Source organism: Gallinula chloropus (assembly GCF_964237585.1).
Source record: "Gallinula chloropus genome assembly, chromosome: 1".
Classification (NCBI taxonomy): domain Eukaryota; kingdom Metazoa; phylum Chordata; class Aves; order Gruiformes; family Rallidae; genus Gallinula; species Gallinula chloropus.
This window is the reverse complement of record NC_140085.1, coordinates 8,420,158-8,426,510: the sequence shown is the minus strand read 5'-3', so window position 1 is coordinate 8,426,510 and position 6,353 is coordinate 8,420,158.

Genomic DNA, 6,353 nt, shown 5'->3' with positions numbered 1-6,353 from the left:
GGATGTGCTGTCCAAATTAGTCATTAAAATTTTCCTTCTCCTATGTATTTTCCAGCAATTTGATATTCATGAGGATTGTGGATTCTCCCTCTTTTACATTATAATGTGTCACAGAAGCTTTCCTACCTGCTCCTTCATGCCCCAAAACCTTATCTGAAAGTCACAACTTGTGATAGAAGATTTGGAAGAAAAATAGTCTTTAAGATTTTATTTTCTTTTTAGGAAAAAAAACCCCAACCTTCAAAAAGATAAATGTTTCACTGAAATATATATATTTATCTCTGCACATATATCATGAACATTTCCCTTCCAAGCCTCTGATACATTCATAAGCAATTCAGCAACTTCCAGCCCTTCTCTTCAGGCTGGTGGCCAACTTTAAGTGGGGTAGCACCTGTTAGCCTGCTCCACATCATCCCTTTGAAGAGCAAAGTCACTTGAACTGACACCAGCCGTCGCTGTGTTTGAGGCCCAGGCACCCACTACACAGGGAAACCAGCCCTCTCGTCTCCTGTCTCTGCAACTGAGACATCACCCAGGGAGGGTGGCAGTGACATCACAGGGAACTCTGGATTGTTGCTGTATTTTCAAGTGGGAAAAAAATTTCTACTTTTAATAAGGATGTAGAACAGTACTGCAGCCTGATTTAGCAGATTTTCTATCATGTCATTTAACTTTCCACAGCAGGACGAGCAGTAAAGATAAATATCCCCCTCCTTATCCTTCTTTGTTATGTGCATATGGTCCCCTTGGCACTGTCCTTGAAATTCAGGATTTTGTGATGCTTTCTGCAGAGCTGTGAGATGAAAAACCTTCCTCTCCCGCAGCCAGAATGCTTCATCATGCCAGGAGAGGTTGTCCCACCAGCAGCCAGGGTCTGTGCGACTCCTGCATCGCCTCAAGTCACCTCATGGCTACCTGGCAGCCAAGGGCATCCAGGAGAAGGAGGTTTCCTTCCCAAACGTGGTGTCCCTGAGGCACACGCTCCATGACATGGTGGTTAGCCATGGGATGACTAACAGACCTGCCTGAAATCCAGACCACTGACATACTTCCAGCTGGCACTGCCAACAGCCACAGCTTTTTCCTCTCCTTGGGCTGTGCAATTTGACACCCGCAGCAGCTACAGCCTCTGAATTGAAAAGTGAGTAATTTAAATCCTATTTGCATAGGGGAGCTGCTGTGTGACTAAAAGTTTATGGATTTCACAGAGTCTGAGGATGGAGGGCTGATCCAAGATCAGGATGGATCCATAGGGGAGGTTAGGATGGGTGTTGGAGAGCTTTATCCACCGCAGCTGCAGAACAGAGTTACAGAGCAAGAGCTCCACTGTCTGTAGCTTCAGGAAATCAGAGCCAGGTCTGCAGGACCCCCATACCATGCTCCTTGATCTAGCAATGCTGCCCAACACTTCCCTGTATCGAGTGTGCTTGGCTCCAGTGCATCTCTCCTGGCACTGGTACCCACCTCCTCATGCCCACAGTCCACCTGCTGGCTCTTCCCCACTCACATCCCAGTGTTGGCAGTTCCTCAAAACCACTGTGTATTCAGCACAAGCACATGCCTGAGGACAGCACAGCATGGCTGACATCCACCAGACACCCTAGGCAAAAATGAAGAACCTGCCACCCGTCCTGTCCCCCTGCTATTTGCTCCACCCCCCCCTTGCAAAACCAAGCAGCTGCCAGCAGCTCATTCACCCAAGCAGGACAGCTTCTCCTTGGCTGAGGCATTTGGGCACTGCTGCCAAAGCGGGACAAACATCTGCAGTGAGGAGCTGGGACCACGTCCTGATTCCCCAGCCAGCAAGAACTGAGCTGCTGCCAGCTTGGGAAGAGGTTCCTGTGGGTACAGGATTGCTGGCAAAATGCTCTGACGCATCTGGTGGTTGACTGCTCATCCTTCCCTTCCCCATCCTCATCCTCCTCCTGTTTTTTAGGTATTCCCTTCCTTTGACTCCATGTCCTTAGAGCTGCAACCTGCCTACACACTGCCTGGGCATCTGCAGCAGGAGGACAGAGGTCCTGCTGAGTAGGTGCCACTGCATTGTCCTTCACACTGCAGCAAAGCTGTGTGCCTCAGGGAGGCTGGCACGAGGACACGATATGCAGGCATCTGGTTCAGTAAGCTGTTTGGTTAAGGATTATTCCATATCACAGAAATAACAGATAACCATGAAAACACGAAGTTCAACACAGAGACAGACAGACATTAATGAGCAGGTGATGAGAGAGAGAACAGAGGCCAGAGTCATTCAGGCATGGACTGATGGGCCATTGGAAGGATTACTCCAGGCTTGGAGCTGCGATTTTGTAACTGGTAAGGAGGAAAGAGTTAGCATGAATGTCAGGGGATATCTGAGGGCATGAAACTTACAATGGTATGTTATGGGGAAGGACCACAACACAGAAAGGGAAGGATTATGATGGAACAATAATGGGAAGGTGGTGAGGAGGAAGGATGGAGGGGTCAGACACGCGTGAGAAGTCTGTCGGGCAGGACATTCACCTGGCTGAGCCCTGCCCTATCCTGGCAAGCTGGCCTACCTTCTTATTACATCACGTTAATTACCTTTCCCATGTCATCTCACTGTCTGTCCTGTGTGCCAGCCCCTGGCATGTCATCATCAGTCACCCTCCTAAATGCTGTTGGTGTGTGCTCAGATCTTCAGGCTTGAAGTAAATGCAAAGTCTCGACTGCAACAAGAAAGAAAATGTATTTTATCAAGTAATTACAACTTGCTGGCAAGTTGTAAGAAAGAGCCAAAGGCAACCCTGTTCACGCTGCTGTCAGACTGATGTCACTTGTATCAGATCAGTGGCATCAACAGCTGCTGAGTTACAAAGTTGTCTTTATACAGTTCGAAGCTGATTGGTCATTTTCAACACCTTGAAATGAGGGAACCAGGTTGGAAAACCAAAAGGTTGAGGTTCGGGTGTCTTCAGAGCTGGAAAAGTGGCTGTCCACTCAGGTACCAAAGTGAAAAGTGTTTTTTTTGTGTGGTGCTTTGAGCTTCTGTGGCTGTAAAGCAATCAAATAACTGTGGTATCCCTTTCAGGCAATACTGCTCCGTGATGAATTCAAGGAAGGGGTGAAAACACAGCCAGCCAGCCTGGAACAGACAAATGCAGCCTTTATTTCCCCAGTGTAAGCAGGTGAATTCAGAGAGATTGCAGCCTTACCATTTCACTTACAGCCATCAAACACACAGCCTGAAAAGTCTTGGAAAAGTTTGGTTTAGTCCCTTTATGAGCTTCAACAGGCTCAGAAAGCATTTGTTCTTGTCTTGTACAGATTCATGGAGTGAATTAGACTAAGTGCACCAGGCTTGGGCAGCTGGTACTCGCTTGCTAGCACGGAGATGTGCCATCATCCATTCGTTGAGCTGCTCCAGATGGTCACTGAAAGCATTACAGGATCCTCTGATAAGGGGAATGCCAAACAGATAAGGAAAGTGCCTTGGAAAGTATTTTCACAAAATTGCTTTTTATTATGCCCCAACCCAGTAAAAATAGCACATGTTTTCATCTCTAGGCAATAAAATGGAGAGATGTGATTTTTATCTTTCTTTAAAGTTGCTGAGGTTCTGTCAAAGGTTCTGTAATGGCATTCAGAAATGTTCTTTATCTCGATATGAACTGCTGTGTCACCCCTAAATGAAGCCCAGCTTCCCCAGCTTGCTTCCTTTGGATACTTTTTCACAAAAAACTAACTTAAATTAAGACACAAGCAAGCTGACAGTTCTCAGTGTGCTTAAAGCTGAGGTGGCAGACAAGGCCTTTCAGTTATAGATTTATCAAGTAAGAGCACATACTGCTATATTAAAATCTTAAGGCACCTTTTTTGTCTGAAAGAGATACATCCGGCATAATAGCAGCACAGAGAATCTTGTTGGTACTCAAGTATTGACTTTGTGCTCAACAAGCACAGCTGAATACTGAGGAATTCTGAAAAGCTGGTGGAGACAATCTGTGTGAACTTCATGAGGTCCAACAAGGCCAAGTGCAAGGTCCTGCACATGGGGCAGGGCAGCCCCCAGTATCAGTGCAGGCTGGGGGATGAGGGGCAATGTTTTTAAACTAGAAAAGGGGAGATTCAGATTGGATACTAGGAAAAAATTCTTCACTATGAGGATGGTAGATCACTGAAACAGGTTGCCTAGAGACATAGTGGAGGCTCCATCCTTGGAGATAGTCAAGGTCAGGTTTGATGGGGCTCTGAGTGACCTGATAAGGTGAAGATGTCCCTGCTTACTGCAGGGGGTTGGACTAGATGGCCTCTAAAGGTCCCTTCCAACCTAATACATTCTATGATTCTGCGAATGCACTGAGAGCAGCCCTGGGGAGAAGGACTTGGGCTGTTGGTGGACGAGAAGCTCAACATAAGCAGGCAATGTACACTTGCAGCCCAGCAAGCCAATGGTGTCTTGGGCTGCATCAAAAACAGCATGATTGAGGGAGAGGATTAGACATAGGAAGAAATCTTTCTCTGTGAGGGTAGTGAGGCCCCTGCACAGGGTGCCCACAGAAGCTGTGGCTGCCCCTGGATCCCTGGCAGGGTTCACGGCCAGGCTGGATGGGGCTTTGGGCACCCTGGGCGAGTGGAGGGTGACCCTGCCCATGGCAGAGGGTTGGGACTAGATGGGTTTTGAGGTCCCTTCCAACCCAAGTCAGTCTTGGATTTTAAGAATTAACGTCCTTATGCTAGATTATTGTTATATTGTGACCACAGACAAGCTTGAACTCAGGCAAGATCCCCATACCCGTTTCTTTTTAAAGAGAGGGACCCCTTTGGCCTCACAGACCATGACACAACCAGGGTCTTTATAAAAGAGAGTGGCTTTCAGTAACAAGTTTAGCATGAACTGGAGTGAAATGCAGGTAAGAACCGAGTGTCAAAGGAAAATTACAGCTGAAATGTCACTGCTATTTTCCTAGTGGAGAAAACTCCCAGACCCAGCATTAGGGCTGACAAAGGCTGTCTGTAAATTGATCTCCAGCACTAACCATAAGACTTTTCCTTCTTTTTCACTCCATTAATCTTTTAAATACTATGGTGAGATTAAAGCCTTTAGCACGCTGACAGTACTGAAAATCTCAGCAATAAAATCTAGGCAATTCACTCTCTCCAAGGAAGAAGTTTCTGCCAACATAGGGAATCAGCGTTTCCGAAGTGGAACGTGAATTCCCTCGGCACTTGTTTGAAATGAAAAGAAACACCAGCAGACTTCATGAAACGCACACTCATTGTTTTAAAACACAGTCTGAGAGAGAGAGAGCATCCAGCAGCACTACAGAGATATTGAGGTGCAGTCAGGTAAAATGAGGGAGGCCCAGAATAATCTTTTACATTCGTTTCAATTTAAAAATGTCTGTCTTCAAAAAAAAAAAGTTCACTCTAAAAAGTTACTGACAGATTTAATTCCTGTTCTTGAATATCCAACTATGTCATGTGTACAGACTGAGGAAATTCTTCCTTATTCTGTGTATGGTGAGAGCACTAATTTCTGCCAATAGATCTGTCAGCTATACAACACGTCGGGGTTTGTGGATTTTAAAGGCTCTTTTCGTATCTGTTGGAAGATTTCTTATTTAGGAATCTACGAAGTTAACAGAGTGAGATCCACTATCCTGAAGTGACAAAATAAACTGGGTTATCCTGGTGGCTGTTCTCTTCATGCAAAAAGTCCTCTCCTACAAAGTACATCCAGAGTGATCCAAAAAAAAAACCCCAAAATCATAATGAAAGCCTGAAGTGAAATTTCCTGTAGCAGTGCTTTATTTTGGTGGTTGCAGTAACTATTTATATGCCATTAAAACCTTCCTGGAATAAAAAAGCCTCACCGTTACATCTCAGTGTCTTTTGGTCATTTCTCCAACAGCTCATATAAATGAAACTAAACATTTTCAACCCGCTGCTGGCCAAGGCTGAGCCCATCAGTGCTGGGGCAGTGCCTCCAGGGGAATGGAGTTAAGGGGGATGGAACCAAGCAGTGGGTTTTGCAGCAGGTGAGAGGAGTGAGGAGGTGTGAGAGGAACAGCTCTGCAGGCACCCAGGTCAGGGCAGGAGGGGCAGGAGGTGCTCCAGGCACCGGAGCAGACATTCCCTTGCAGCCCCTGAGGCAGGCTGTACCCCTGCAGCCCATGGAGCCCATGAATAAAGATTGATGGCTGTATTTATAATGGGCTTCACACACAGTTAACCCAAATATATGGTGCCCATTTACCAGATATTTATGTCAAAACATCTGCAACTAGGAAAATGAGGGATAATACGAACTTTGGTTACAGCAGGAATGAATGAAATTCCTGTGTCTGTAGCTCCAAGCTTCTCTACTTTTCCTCTACCCAAGA